This window comes from Pygoscelis adeliae, unplaced genomic scaffold, assembly GCF_000699105.1.
Source record: "Pygoscelis adeliae isolate BGI_AS28 unplaced genomic scaffold, ASM69910v1 Scaffold181, whole genome shotgun sequence".
Classification (NCBI taxonomy): Eukaryota; Metazoa; Chordata; class Aves; order Sphenisciformes; family Spheniscidae; genus Pygoscelis; species Pygoscelis adeliae.
Genome location: NW_008824360.1, coordinates 2,159,822 through 2,176,096, shown reverse-complemented (window position 1 = coordinate 2,176,096; position 16,275 = coordinate 2,159,822). Strand labels below are relative to the sequence as shown.

The 16,275-nt window shown below is 41.7% G+C and overlaps 1 long non-coding RNA gene across 2 annotated transcripts in view; it reads right to left on the bottom strand.

The window, feature by feature from the left end:
• The window catches only part of LOC103913321, a 133,608-nt gene that overhangs the window by 90,144 nt on the left and 27,189 nt on the right, over positions 1-16,275 (bottom strand). Inside the window, exons 4-5 of one of the 2 annotated variants that reach the window (XR_663417.1) lie at positions 11,460-11,579; positions 9,581-10,648 (exon numbers count right to left, since the gene is read on the bottom strand). The exons of the other annotated variant lie outside the window; for it this stretch is intronic. This is a non-coding gene — a long non-coding RNA (uncharacterized LOC103913321). Of the gene's footprint in view, positions 1-9,580; positions 10,649-11,459; positions 11,580-16,275 lie in introns of those variants that run through there. 2 annotated transcript variants of the gene reach the window in all.

The following is a 16,275-nucleotide window of genomic DNA, read 5'->3' as shown; positions in this document are numbered from 1 at the left end:
TATCCAAGAAAGTTACTCCTATCATTATACATCTTCCCAGTTCTATTTAAAGAAAGCAAAAGAGCCAACAGAAGAAGCTGTGTTTTGCAGCTCTGCATAAACACCCGCAGATAAGGGTGGTACCAGGTGTCAGCTAGCCCTGCAAAGTCACTGAAATGTCAAGGATTGTTTTTCCTCTACTCCCTTTCTCTTTCCTCCGACTGGGAACTGCCAATGTTTATTTAAAAGATATCCCTTGTATTTGGCAAGAGTGCCAGCGGGGCAGACGTTAATGGATTATTATTTGGAGCTGGAAGCCTGCCAAGATGATAAGGATAGCCTGCCTATCCAAAGGCCCAAAGCCATGCCATTAACAGTGGGAGTCAGAAATGAAATTGTCCTGCCAGATGCTTTGCTATACTGAGTACAGCACAGACTTGAAAAGCGAGCTGCCTCCAACTTATATTTGATCTGACCTATAAAAATAATTAAATAAGTAAAGAGGCAGACATGGGCTATAATGGGGGACTAATCCATCTGTAAGACCCAGGTCTGATTCTTCTCTTTTGCAGTGGCGTGGAGAATTTGTTCAAACCACCGTGAAGTCAACTGCAAACGTTTCTGTTCAATTGTCTGCCCTTGAACTAGATCTCAACCTGGAAGCCCTGAACTCAACTGCTAAAAGCAGCGCAAGTGAGAGACCTCATTGTACTGCTGCAGCTTCAACAGTAAAATGACAACAGAAACATACCTCATTTTTAGCGTTGCTCCAAACAGGAGGAGCATGTCTTCGTGTAGCTATCCCCACAGTAAAATGGTTAATGCCAGTACCTCTTGAGAAGGCAAGCCTGAAGGAATGTGGTATTTTGTGTCTGAGATATATTTAGATTAACATTGTTTACTACTAATCTTCTCTGCAAAGCCCTTTCTTTCCCAACAGACGAAAAACGATCAGTATCGCTCCACCCTTGTTATCATATGTTCTTTGGAAGACGACCTTTTCCGTGGCCCATCAGACAGCATGGACTATAATTAAGGTGCTTATAATACAATTTAGTAAAAGCAGGAGCTGGGGCACAGTAGCATTTACTGCTGTGATTGAAAGCCTTAAAGGTTATGTGGAATTTACCAAGTAGTAATTTTATCTGTTTGGAGCTGGCAAAAAAAAGAAACTTTGTGCTCATTTGAGAAGTTGGTCTGCCACTAATGAAGTTGAAGTAAATAGAGCTGCTTTCCTACTTCTCATGAATGCATGCAATGAAGTATTACCCCAGAAAGGTGTTCCCTCCAAAAAGAAAATACACATAAAGATTTAGCTACTTTTTTTTCTCTGGATTTCTTTTTTCTCACCTTAAATATGCCTAAAACAAACCCACAGGCTCACATACTGTTACCTCAGGGAGAACACAGAGCCCGCCTTTGCTGGTGACCTCTCCTGGCTCTAATGTGGACCACATTAAAGTCAGGTTCAGAACATGGTAACACCCTCATGTAGAGCAGTCAGTCATTTCATACCAAGGGTGATGGCTAATACTTCCAAAGGAAATTCAGTGCCGACATAAAACACCATTTCTTTACTTACTTCTGACATTTCATTGTGCCTTTGTGCAACTGCTCCCGAGGTTTTTAAGCAGGATTGTTCTCTGAAACAGGACTCTACCAGCAGCACAAAATTCAGACATCTGGAGCTGTAGAGCCATCCTCAGTATCAAGGCAGTCGTAAGGAAAGTGCCGAGTACACAAGTCAAGAGAGAACTAATCTAACAGCAAACCTGGAGTCTGGAAGTTGGTCTGACTTTTCTGTCTGCTTTTCATACTATGCTAGTATTGCAGGCATTTGAGTACTTGCCCTGTAGCTAAGGCAGCATAGCACGGCTGATTCTGAACAGTTCTGTCCTCTCCCTACTAACTGGCTGAAAGAAGAATAAGGAAGGGAAAAACCCCCTCTTTTTCATCTGATATTCCTGTCCAGTTTCTTGATGGGAGGACATGTGAGGTTACAAAGACAAAGTCTTTTTGATGGATGTATCAAGAATTAAACGAGATTGAAGGTATTCTACTTTCTGAAGGTAATTTACATTTTTAGATTAATGCCTAAGCTGGAATACACAATTTAACCAACTCTAGACTTATTTTACTCCATAGTCCTCAAGGAGAATCTTCACAACAGGGAGATCTTAACTGCTGAAACTCTACTGGGTTGTCAACAGTGAAAGTTATTGAATTATTGGATGTAGCTTTATACATCAATTTCTGTGGTGATTATTTAATGTGGAGGTTGTCTGGTATCTAAGTGCCTTGGTCTCACAGCCATGAATTGCTGGAGCTTAAGAAAGGTAAGTCAAGTCACCCATGTGTGTAGTGCATGGAGTCTCCAGGCTGTGATGGCACAGGCAAAACAGTTTGTAGAGAAAAAGAGCACTGCTGCAAAGAAGGATAAACAACTCAGGCCTGTAAACACCATTTATTATTGTTTCTTTAACATTCACTAGGAAACAAAGATTGTGTTTCTCAGCAGGAGTTTTACCATTACAAATAGCAATCTGATTCCATGGTATCACAGCTTATTCCTAGCACTAGGAGTGGGTGCACCAAGGAAGGACAGATGGAGGCTATGCCACAGTCAGCATTCAGTAGGGTGTCTGTCCTCACCCACTCATCTGCCTTCTCATTCCTCTCTGACTGCACTGGGACTGCTCTGACCCCACCCCGTAAGCTGTTTCTTCCATGCTGTCTCCTTAGTTGTTTTTCAAGAGCTTTCTTGCTGCCCACATGTGTCTCCTCCTCCTCTTGGATGCTGTTTTCTGCAGAAGCAACAGATTGCTGTGATGTTGTCCTTTTGATCTAATGAGAAAAACTCCTACAACAATGATGTGCGTGTGTTTCTTTCCACATTATTTAGCAATGGGGCTTGGAGGCACACATCTCTCCCAGGATCCTACTTTTTCTGTAGGTGCCACCTTTAATGGCACTGATCTCTCAGCTTAATAAGCTTTTCTGCCCCCCAGCCCCGAATCTGCATCATTTCTTTTTGCTCTCACCATGCAGCCATCAGAGCCCTTACGCTTTACCTGCCCTCCCTGTGGACTGCTGCTACTATGCTCCAAGATAAAACCGTTTACACACAGCAAGTGCAGGAATGATCTCGATCTCACTATGCATAACCTGATGTGCGATGCTTACTAAGTTCTTAGTTGTTGTGTATTTGTCCATGGCTTGAGCATAACATAAGGTTTTCTGAAGTCATACACAAAAGCCTAGCTGGCTTCAGTTGGGGCAGAATGAGCTCCAAGGTCACCACCAAAACACCATACAGCACTTGTCCATTTTCTCTGCCACCCCACCTCTGACAATAGCTCATGGTTGAGCTTTAAAGGGATATCAGGTTTCTTTCTCATTTTTGCTCGTGATCATTTTATTTCTGAATCATGGACTCAAGGATGGATTTTAAAACGGTCAATGATCATTCCTTGTACTGATACTGTTCTAAGATCTCAAAACCTTGTATTCTCACACAAATAAATTTAGCCTTTCAAATCATCTGGGGAAAATAAGAAATAGTTGTACTCATCTTACTACAGGCAGTGAGGTAGTTACAGATCTGCCAAAGGACAAACCTGGGCATTGGTGGCAAGAGAACCCAGCTCCAAAACTTGCTCCTCAATAAATCATTTGGAGCATCAGCTAAGAAATCATCTGAGTCTTTGTGCCGTGGTTAACCTCAGTGCAGAAAGCAGCACTGCTTAGTACAAAAGCTAACTTTGTACTAACTTTGTTTTGTTTGGAAGGAAGTATAAAAGTGCATTTTCTTAGTAATTAGAGTTGTACCTATCAAAGGGAACTTATTGCAATGGACAATATCAATTCTTTGCCTCTCATTCCCTTCAACAATGTGACACACCTCGGGATTATCAGTTTCTTTTTAGAAAATTCTCCTTTACACATCTCACCTTCTTTCTCAGCACTTTATTGGATCACTTATATTTCTCTGTAAATTCCACCTGCCTTCCAAAGTCTCCTGTCTCCCCCTGCAACAGCACTGGTGGGCTCTTTCTACCACTGGTACTGACTCAGCCTGGGACCATGTACAATTCGCTACAGCTCCCAGGGCTGCAGTTTGAACCCCATAAAACAGCTACTTTGCTTCTGGAGGTTTGAAAGATTATGTATGCCAAGTGCTAGCTCAGCTCCTCCCATGCAGACACCTGATGAGAGTGTCACAAACTAATAAGGGACCGGTCAGCAAGGGTGCTGTGCTCTCTTGAAGGAGACAGTCAGAAAAGCAGATCTGATACAGTGTGGGAGATGGGTTTCACACACGAAGGCTGGCTGCTCACACGCCTCTCCCCCAGAGCTCCACTATCAAGGCCACAGTATTAATATATGTGACATGTCATGTGTACATGGGGGAACCTCATGGAAGTTAAGACGTATCAGCTCCTGTGTGAAGCCACCTTGAAACATCTGGCAAGCCCTGGGCACAGCAAGGTTGCATACATAAGTTGGAGTAAGTCTGAGCTTACTCCGTTCAGCATATGATGCAGAGTCCTCTGGACATTTAGGGACCAATGAGCAGCAGGCCTCCTGTGTGCCGCTGCTGATAGAGGGGAAGAGGTCACCCAAATTGGGGATCTGGGCTTTAAGAGAACACCACACAAGGGATTCTTATCCAAGAATAAAGTGTCTTTCCATCACTGCCAAGCAGACTGAATCTCTCTGAGAGGGTGTTGACACACTACACAAGACAAGTCTCATGCATACCTGTCTCTTTTCAAACTTCAGAGTGCCCATGTTTTTTCTGGTGTTAAAAGTGTCTTTTCGGTCACAGCAGGCAGGACTGTGAGCATCCATTCTGGACATACTGCCTGAGAGCCCAACCATGCACTCAAACTGCTCCCATGCACTTCATTAAAGTGGAAAGAAAAAAGAGCCATACCTCCTGGAGCTCAGTTAGGTCAAATATGAGGTTTCATTTGCCTGTTTGCCTCATTTTGCCGTCATCTTGAAGGCAAAAATAGGGGGTGGGAAGGCACCAGGAGAGAAAAGCATCATAAATCATTCACTGTATTAGCAGGAGGCTGGATCGGCCAGCCTTGCTCATTTAGCTACCTTAAACTTCATCCAACCTGCTTATCCCCCAGCTGCAGGAATAACAGCCCGCTTGAAAGGTAATATTTTTGCTATTAGTGAAGAAAGGAAAAAATGTGATCTTTGCTGTAGCATGGGAATAATTTTTCCAGAGCTACATAGAATAAGCCTGAGTGAATACTGCTATTTTTGGCAATAGCCCTCCTGCTTAGCTCACATCAATAATTTTAATGCTTTATTTGTGGTTTGGGCTGTAAGCAATGGTGAAAGCCTGCAGAGAAAAAAAAAGTGGCAAAATTTGCTAAATAATTTTGAGTTCATGACATTCATAAAAATACACGAATGTTTTCAGAATTTTTAGAGTCCATACATGCTCATAAAGCTGAGCTATGAAAGCATTTTATTTTACATATGCAAACATCACTGAATTACTCTTTATGAGGTTTTAATTGGACCTTTAAGGTTTCAGTGGTTACAATGACAGACTGTCAAACACATTCTTAGATTCCTGTGTCTTGCAATGTCATTAATACAGAGAATCTCATGTTTTGTCCCAGTAGCGTTTTTCTCAGTATTTTTCACTTTTTAGATCACAGCAGCACCCAGAAGCCCCACTCAGAGGTCAGGGCTCTGGTGTTTCAGGTGCTGCATAAACAAAGAACTAAACCAGACTTTCAAGGTCTCAAAGCACTTTACATATTACGGGGAGATATTTCACTACAATAATTACAGCTTAAGTTGTATCATCTTCCTTGCACTCCTACAGCGGTTTTGACCCCTATGTAGGTGGCCTACTTTTCAGAGCTGCAGAGATCCCAGTGCTCCCTCTGAGCATCCCTTCCTCCCATCACTTCTCCTCCTACATGTCACTGCTTACTTTTTCTTTTCCCAAATCTGCTTTGGGAAAAAAAGCAGTACCACTGGACTACATTTGGGAAAAGATGTACCACAGGTGGAGACTTGTCCAGCCAAAAAATATGTTGTCTCCCAAAGTTCACTGCAGTCTGGCCGTAGGGTTTAAACCACTATTTATTTCACAAGAAAAGGCTTGATTCTTAACTGGAGCAAATCAGCAAAGCTCAGTGAATCTACACTCATCGACCCTAGCCAACATGAGTTGGCTCAAGTCACAGTAATATGCACTGAGCAAAACCATTTCATCACAGAAAACCAGGTAAAAACAGCAGGCACATCTGAACACCTAGGACTGGACAGAAAAGGGCTCTCTTGCTCCTGAAAAGTGTTCCCTTTCTCTACTTACAGAACTTATCAAAAGTATATTTGTCAAAAATGCACAAAAAATATATAGTTGATCATCCCTACAAAAACCACATTCAAGCATGAACTGGCTCATAACAGTCCCAACCCACCCAAATATTCACAATCTCTTAAGTACAAGAGGACTCATACTCTAGTTAGTCATACTACTCAGGTTACTGTAGTTAGGCATGTACTTAATTACTCAGTTGGATCAGTCAAGGAAAAGTATTAGCTGGGACAAATGTTGCCTCCAACAAAATCAAGTAATGAAGATACTATTAGCATTCATGAAAGAATAAAGATATTCTCATATTTTTAACAGGCAAACAACTACACAGAAGCATCAATTCAGGCTCAGCAGATCTAGTTTAGGACTGTTGCTAAGTGAGTAACTTAGGCTAGAGGAGGAATAATAATTTTTACTACTCCATAGCAACTCTGTTTTTTCCTTGAAATTACATGTTTAAGTTCTGCAAATTCTGCAGCCAACGTCAAATTCAAAATGATCACATTAACAGAAGGAAGAGTAAAAGTGCAAGAAGGGAAATTCTAGTGCCTTCCTCCAATCAACAAATACACATTAATGATGTCAGGCTGAGACTTACACATACAGGGTTAAGTGACCAGTAAATTTTATTTTATTTTTTTTTTAATTGGAAGCTAACAGGGTAGCAAGGCCATCTGCATCATGTTTACAACTCCATGTACTGGTTGCAATTAAAAGTTGTGGATTTGATCATTAGTTCACTGGTTTAAACACAAATGCATTGGCTGAAATACAGTCATGCTGGGTTTAATAACAGCAATTGCAGAGTGCGTTATTTTAGTTCATGTTAGTACTATGAAGACTTGGGGAAAAACTGGTTGGCAGACAAACCCATCTTTTAAATTCTGTGGAGCAAACAACTGACACGCTGGCTCCTTGCCCCTTAACCAAAGTATACCCAGAAAGTGTATCTGGAGCAGCTTGCCAACTAGGCAGTACAGCATATGCTGGGCTATAGCCCCAATAAGCCCCTTCTACTGGTAGTCCTCCCTTGTTTGAAGAACCCCAAAAAGCATCAAGCTAGACAGTGAGAATGACCTATAAATCAGCAGGCCTGTGGACTTGACACGCACCTCGAGGGCAAGAGACCAATTCCAGTGAGTGATCCAGAAAACATAATGTTCTCTCTTAAAAATGAAAACCCAATCCTAAAATGTAGTGATTAAGACCATTCCTGGAAGCTGGAGATAGAGGTTCAAGTCCCTCTGGAGAAAAGGGACTAGAACTCAGCTTTCCTACAGCCTGGGTAAGAATTCCCTTTATTAGACTCACTATTTTTTAATTCTATAAATCTAATTATTAGTATTTGATAAAACAGCGATGCATTCACAAAAAAGAAAATATTATCAATTATCAGACAAATTAAAGAATTTGTCTGAATTAAGCTGAGAAAAGTAACAACTGCATTTTCTAGCAAAATTACAGCTCTGAAAAATAAGCTATAATTATAAAATATTAATGCAAAGCCACCTTGATCAATTGAGTGCGCCTCCTCAAATGTTCATAACTAATAACTGCAACTGCAGTAGGAACTTTGCTTAGAAGATAATGAGTTTTCACAATGTCTCTCTGCAAGATGATGGGTTATTTCACCATATTGCAACATGCTCAAATTGTGTAGACTATCCTCAGCCCAAGAACACCCCTCCTTTTCACGCATCTCTTCTTTAAAACCAAAATTGGTATTTTAAAGCATTATACATTTGCTGCATAACCTTCTAGCTCAAGCCACTGCCTGAGGCACAGTTACTGTGAATCATTATGTAGAAAAACATTATCCAGCATAAGGCAGCAAAAGTACCTTAGAAAGAATATCAGTATCTATATACCTAGAGCCTGACACACTAGAGAATAACTCCAATATAACTTGATGAGAATGAGCAAATTTACAATAGCATAAAGCTGGAATAACAGTGGTTGAAAGGAACTAAATAGGAATCAGCCTCAAACTGATTAGGGGCCATAAGGGAACATGTGGCCTCAATCATGACAATGCTGGCTTTTGAGAACAAAAGCTACTTCTCCCTTTCATAGGGACAGTTCTTGAATTACATACTCCTTTGAGACAGGAGACATGCTAGGCCATGATATGCAGATAACCACTAGCCTAGGCAAAAGACTTCCTTCTGCTCTACACTACTTTAATTATCTTAAGCAGGATTTTACAAATAAAAAGCACTTCTTCCTAGCCCTTCGTTTCAGTATATTCCACCCATCACAATATATTCCAGGGACCACAAACCACATGCCAGATATGCCCTCTGACTTCAGTTCAAATAGCATATGGCCAAGGGTTTCCGAGTTATTATTTGATAATACTGAAAGGTATTATAGTGTGTGGTCCATCAAAGGCATCTGAACAGTTCATTCACCCTACAGCGAAGGAAGGTTTTCCCATGCTGGTATATTTTAGCCTGCCTGTAATTTGAAAAGGATGATTTTTAGAGCTGGTTACAATTTAAACCTTCCAACTTTGAGCAGTTTTTGGACTATAATGTCAACGTTCATTAGGGAGGGAAAGATGAGGAAAATTCCATTAAAATTTAGAAAGTTTTAGACAACTGTATTTGTTTTACTTCACATTTGGAGGGCTTCAGCATCCTTGCACAAGCGGTATTACACAGAATAAATGCAGCATAATGAACATACAGAAGGGGAACACAATTTTATAGAGTCGAAATCACCGTGATGCCTCCTCACACATCAGAAATTTACATTTTAGCCTAATGTGCAAAAACATTATGTAAATATCCTTTCCCCCTCCCCATCCTTAATAACTTTCAAACCACCTAGCAGATTTCAAAGACCTTTAACAGAGCAGAAGAGATTTCTAAGATATTAAACTTCTATGAACTGTGTGAAAATAGGTATGTGGGTAGACAAGAAAAAAGTGATTAGTGCTTCCAGCAAGGGAAAGGTTGCAAAATGGGCTTGCACTTAATGAGACAGCACCGACTATTTTGCACTCTGGAAATGAGAAGTATGATGCTTTTCCCAGTGGTGAGATATTTAATTACAGTTTTGACCTTATATTCACTAAAAAAAATCCAACACAGAAAACCAGAGTCAGTGTATTTTATTACTCCTTGTTTGGACTAAACTCCTTGTTTGGAAAACAAGGTAGCAAGAAAACTTTCCAGTTAAAATGTGACGGTTGACCTGCAGGTGAAAGCAAGTATGCAGACAAAGAGAAGACAATAGCAGCATTCTAATTAAAAAAAAAAAAAAGGAGCACCTGCTAAATTTGATCAGATTTCCTCCTCTCACCCCAACCTGCAAACATAAACAGATGGGGTGCCTCAGGTAAAAGATATCTGGCAGCATGGAAAGATCTCTTCCCACTGGTAATGAGTAGATGGATCATGTTATCTTAGTAAAGTAAATATGATTTTTAGTCAAAATGTCAGTTGTATTCCATGGGGGTTTTTCCTTCCATTTCTGAACCGATCATGCTAGGTTCAAGGTGAAATCATTTGGCATGTTGCTAGGATTGATCTGTAGAAAATTATGGATTTAAAAAACCCCACCCAAACCAATAGCGAACAACCAAATGCCGCCGCTGTCACACGTTTCATTTGGGTCACTGCTGCAGCCTCAAACTTATCATTGGTACTGGGAAAAGACCTCCTGATGCAATTAATTCCTTTTAAAGAACTGTGAAGACAAGTAATGTTCATGAGGTTGAGTGTGGGGTTTCACCTTGTCGCCTGTGCAGGAGTCCAGGAAGGCTGCACAAAGCAGTCATTCAGAGAACAGGAGGGCTCTCATTGACAGAAACACTTTTGAAAACATTCTTAACTGGAATTTTGGTGTAAGGTGTTACACAGCTCCAAATATTTGTTTCTTTGTTTCCATGGGAACAACAGCACAGTGGTTTAATAATAAAACAACATCGATCCTCTGAGTTTGAGAGAGTTCCTTGATTTTTGTTTTGAGTTAAAGATTTATTTTTCCATGGGTTTCCCCTCTCCCAACAACCAAAAAGTTGCACAGTTTAATGCCCTTTCAGTACTTTGGGCGGGGGAGGTGGACCCAAAACATTTAAGACAAGTCTTGCAAAACTTGTATTATCCTGCTGCATATTATAAGCCAAGCACTGCATTAAACACATTCTAAGAAGTCCATATTTTGTAGACTTAGGTTATTTTATATCAGATCCTTAACATATGCAATTCTTCAGTCACCCTCTCTCTGTATTGTAGAGACTTGACATAACATCATTGGAGGGAACAGAGTCCAGAAGTTAAAGTGTTGTCAGCACTTGAACTTCTAATCCTAGGTGCAAAAAGAAGGGAGGAAGTAAAAAGGTGGTTATTCACACAGCTTTATTTTAAAATTTTATTCTACCTAATTCAGACCTCCTCTCCAGTCCATAGGAAGAGGAAAACTCTTCCAGAGGGTGATCCAGAAAAGAAGTTTACTTGAAAAGCTTCTGCAAAAGGCAGCTTAGAGTCATCTGTTCATTAACTACACAGAGAACCCAGAGACAGTGCCTACTTACGTTAGGCACCTAAATTAATGTTTAAAGTTGGGCTGCATTTACATTCCCCAGGGATTGTGTGTAATTTTGCCTACGTTACTGTACCGGAAAGTGGTAGGTTTGTTGTGTAAAAACTGGAATTGTGACACTCATTTCGTCGGTGATTTTGAGACTGAAGGAATTTTTTCCTAATGTGATAGCAATGTATGCTCATACCTTATTCCCAAACCTGATGTAAATATTTGAATATGTACAATTCTTATTAAAATACCTGATGCTCTTGGGCCATCAGCTGGAAGTGGAGATTCTCAAAATACACAAAGGATGTTCTTGCCTCTCAGTGGGATGTGGATGTTTAGGTACATTCTATGCCTTTCCTTCTCCTAAGCATTAGTATCACTAATATTATTTAAAAAAACATGGAAATTGTGGCCTAGGTAGCCGCTCTGCTAGAAGTGAATCTTGTATGATAGACTATGGAAGAGTATAAGGAGAATCTCAGCACTAGTAAATACTAACTATGCCACTGGAAAATAAATAGAGACTGACAAATTATTGTTGACGTAATCCCTGTGAGAGTGTCTAGACTAAGGGAGTCAAACCTACTGTCCGTAGGCTGAAGCTGGCTCCCTGGAGTCTTTCCACCAGCCTACAGTTTCTTGTGCAATATCCACTGCAATTCAGCCGACAGGCACCTGCTTGTTCGTTGTCCGAGAAGACCAGAGACTGTAGACAGAAAGACAGGGAATGAATTCAGCTCCCCCCGACGCCTGTCTTGTCTTTCACTTCTGCTCCTCTAGCCCAGAAGCAATGCAGGAATCCCCCAAACATCAACTATCTCTCCATCTCTACATCATGTGCAGCATCTCCAGATCTGGATAGCACCTGATTCTCTCAGCCTCACTTCGTGTTCACAGGTCTGAAAGTGGGTACTCTTCCACAAGCAGTGCCTCCCTTTTGTCTCCTGCCAAGGGAAAAGAGAGTCAAGATGCAAAGGAAAGATTTTTTTTTTTTTTTTCAAGTGGAGATGAAGAGAAGGGTACTGGAAGAAACCCAAGCAAGAGCCAGAAATGACTAACATGGAGGGAAAGGCCCAGAACAATCAGAAGTTGGAGAAAATGCTGGGATAGAGATTCCCTGAGGAAGCAACCCCTGAGGAGTGAGAAGTAAAGAGACATAGAAATGTTTCATCAGGGCATTTTCCTCTTTAGGCAAAAAAAAAGTCTTTTTCTACTTCAAATGAAATCTGTAACATTCAAAAATAAATAAATCTCTCAGCAGTGTGACAGGAGTGCAAAACGTGTCTCTTCACTCATCACCCACAGACTTGAACTGAAATAGTAATTTGGCCCTTGCCAAGGTGTACAACCACTTAAATAGCAGTGCTGTAAATCAAAAGGTCCCCACAGTCTCCGCACAAGCAAGAGTTTGAAGGTCACTAAGCATGATGCAACAGTCAGGCATGAAATATCTCTAGCCAGACCTGGTACTTGTACCTTATCATCAATACTGGGGGAAAAAAATCTTCTATGATCCACCTGCGCTCCTTCACATCTATCAGGATGGGGCGAGATAAGGCAAGCAGAAGCTAACAAATTGCTTCAGTGCACAGTCAGGTAGACAATACAGTACAGCCACCCTGCTAAAACATAACAATAACAGCTTCCCCAAGCAGGGTGGAAACGATAACTTCCCTGAGATTTGGCAGATCAAATACTTGTGGGCAGTTTTGACATTTCCCTAACATTTAAATCTCTCATCAGGCAGGTGACTTCATTCTTTATGCCAAATAAACAATCTAATGCTTGCTCACAGTAAGGAGGCTCTTGTAGTTATCTCCATGCCATCACATCACCAACATCAAAGAGTAAGAACACCCCCTTCCCAGTAACAGAAACACCTGTGGTAATTCAAGGCCGGATCCACCTCCCATTTTGTGAGAGGTGGCACAACATGAACATCAACTGATACGTTGAATCAACTTGCCGATTCCCAAGACAATCTGCTTTGCTCTCAGTGACTGCACATGGCCTCGATGGCCAGCTGTGTACACCGCCACCATGGGATGAACAGTTTTGCTGTTTTCCAAGCAAGTGACTATCGCTGCCAGTTTGATTAAATTACAGATGCTTTGAGAGACTTAAGCAAATTATCAAAATTATCAGAGCAATCAAAACTATCAAACACAACAAATCATTAGTTGTACTTCAGCTCAGGAGGGAAGAGGCTCCACAGCTACTTTGAGTCTTGGGAGAAAAGTGCTCGACTACTCAGAGAGAGAATCCAAATAAATCCCATTTCCTTGGGGAACTTAGGTCTTGCTCTCAGCCCGCCTTTCAGATCAGTCTCTATTTAAGCTCTTTCACTGGACTTTTGACTGAAGCCCACCACCTATGTGTTGTTTTCCTAACAGAGAAAAAGCAGCTGCTTTCCCAAGGCCTGAGAAGACCTGTCTGACACGTTACACTCACGGCAGAGCAGGCAGCCTACAGAACAGGCAGGGAACCCTCCTGACTCTCAGTGACATTACAACTGACCTCCACAAACAGACTTAATCTTCTGGTTTTCTTCCAGCCAAACAGTGCTTTTATTTTTTTAGTTGCTTCCACCATCTCTATGTTACCAATGACTAAGACCAAAGAGAAAAATAAAGTACAGAGAAGGAAAACACAAACAAAAACAAAGAAAACCCTCTGTCAAAAAAACATTCCCTATGCCAGAAGTATTAGTTAACAAGTCTAATTACTGGAAGGCAGTCTAAAGCCCTGCTTAACTAGGAAAAAAAAACCATAAAACAAAAAAACCTAATGATAATACGTGAATTAACTCCTCCCCAACCTTTACTGGGGGCTGTAACCTTTCTGCAGAAGGAACCGTCCTCTCGGTTAATATATCCCCATTACACGCACCATGTGCATCTCCCCCGGCCCCACGAAGGACTAACCATGCTCTGAGGCACAGACAGAAGACCATGAGACTGCCAAGGTAAAGGTGCTTTTTCTTTTTTTAAATAGATGTCACTCAACAAGGAAATTCAGACCTTTTGAGCCATTCTGAGATTTTGTCTCCTGTTTACCTACATCTCAAACAGCTCCAAAAACGTCTCAAATTCTCCCAATTCCAAGGAGACTTGCTTTGAGATCTCCAGACAAAACGCAATATTCAAGTGCCAAATACCACAGGTTTCTAGTGGTCTCCGATATCCTGAAAATATGTTATTTTTAGTATGAGGTTGGCAGAGAAAGGAAGTGTTAAATCTTGGGCCAGTATCAAATCTGACTGAAAATTAGCAGCTAGGAACATCCTCTTTGATTATTTATTCCACTTTCCCATATCCAAATAGCCCCAGAGGAGTAGTAACGATGACAATCACTAGGAAAACACCTGATGATAGCAGGTTAGTACAGAGCATTTGCCTGGCTCCCCCCATGAAAACATCCTAGAGTTTGTTTCCTCATTTTTTATGAGCAGACTCCCGGGGCAAGCGGGACAATCTGTCAGAAAAGGGCCCCTTCGTGCTTCGCTGCAACTTCTACACTGCAACACTTGTAAAAGAGCAGGAGGAAACAAGAAGAAAACCCCAGACAATCCACGACCAGATGCCTTTATTATTTTCTCAGAGGTCCTTATGGTGAGAGAACAGCCTGCAGAACGCCAAGTCAAGTTGTTTGTATACAAACACAGTACAAGAAGCACATTACAATTTGTCAGTGCTCGTAGAGGCTTCAAGGCCTTTCCTTTCAGTATCTGCTAGCTTCTTTCCAAATTAAGAAACGTGATCTGCTGCAGTTTTAACAGCATTTTGATCTCAATTACATTTGGCATGATGCTGGGCCAGCCCCGTTTAAATCACTGGGGTGCCTACGGGCACCAGTCAGCATAAAATCGGAATTCACGCCACTTGCCCGCAGGGTGGACATGGCCTGAGAGGGATGGTTGAGCAGGACACAGCTCTAGCATCATATTTCTCATTTATTCAATACTAAATCAAAATTCAGATATCAACACCACTCTTGCAGCACTCTGGGTTTGCCCACGCTGTCAGGCAGTAGCTGAGTCAATGGCTGTGAGCTCTTCAGCACCATCCTCAACAACCAGCACATCTCCTGCACTGCAGGACAGTCTCGCTCATCTGCTTCCTGCCCATTGTGTCCAAATCTCGCCCGCCCGCAGCGCCACACTGGGGTCTCTCTCTGTCATGGTCCCTGCCCGTTAAAGGCAGCAGGCAAGCTTGATCTGTGAGACATCAACCAGCTGCATCCGCACAGGGAGCCGCAGAGCAGGGGTGATCCATAGTGCTGTGCTGCAGCTAGCATACGCATGTTTGCTCCCGAGGTGCAGAATATACGATGACATCCTTTAAAGAAGTTGTTTTCCTAGTGGCAGTCATTGCAAAGCTATTGGGAGCCTTTTCCCTTGGCAAGCTATGAGGCTTGGCTGCCGTCTCCTCTCACCTACTGAACCAGCCAGGCTTATCATCACCATCAACCCACTCCTAGCACCAGAGGTTTGGGTTTTGATTCTGATTTTGGCTGCCTTGCTATAGCAGAGATGAAGACTTAGCTCCAATCTGCACAGAACAGCCTCTACTGAACTACAAAGCAGCATTCAAACACTGCTCCTCATCCCCCCAACTCCTGGCATGACCCCAGAGCATACTATGAGGTCTCAAAAGGGCAGACGTGCCAGGGCAGGGCATTTCCTTCAGTCAAGGACAACACAGACAACTGTCACATACGCACTGCACCAGAGGCAGTATGCAAAAAAGCTATAAAATGCAAGGGGAAGCCTGCGGTGTTGCTAACTAATAAGGTCAATACAAACGACATCAACTCCTTTAGGTCAGAACGAATGACAACCGGGACATGCCACAGAAGGCTGCATGGAGAATTCACAGATGGACAGGCAATCTCAATTAAACTGTCCTCCCCTCTCATTCTCCTCTGAATTACTGCTCTAAAACCCCTTAATTATCTAAACTCAATTAGTCTTAGAATATTTGAAGCTTCCTGTTCAGACTAATTTCTCTCTCTTTCCTCATTTGGAGTGCTTGACTTGCATTAAAGAACACTTAGTGCCTGTGGTAAGGAGAACTTTACAAAGGCAGGTCAGGACTTCGGGGTATTCACAATCTCTCCCTCTATTCTTCCAGTGTCTGAGAAGATCATGCACTCAGTCTATGCATATATCTATCCAGATGAAATTTCAGCATCTCTGACGTGCCTTTTTTTTTTTTATACTTTAAGCCAAACATTTTCATTGCTAGTAGCAACTATCATCCATTGCAGCTATTTTCACTTCTAAAGAGTTCCCTATGTACTTTCGAAAATTATTTGCAAAGCAGTAGTTTTCTATTATTGCTATTATTATTCCTGGGAACAAAAAACATGGTGTTAATTCCAACAAAAAAGAACATAGGTGG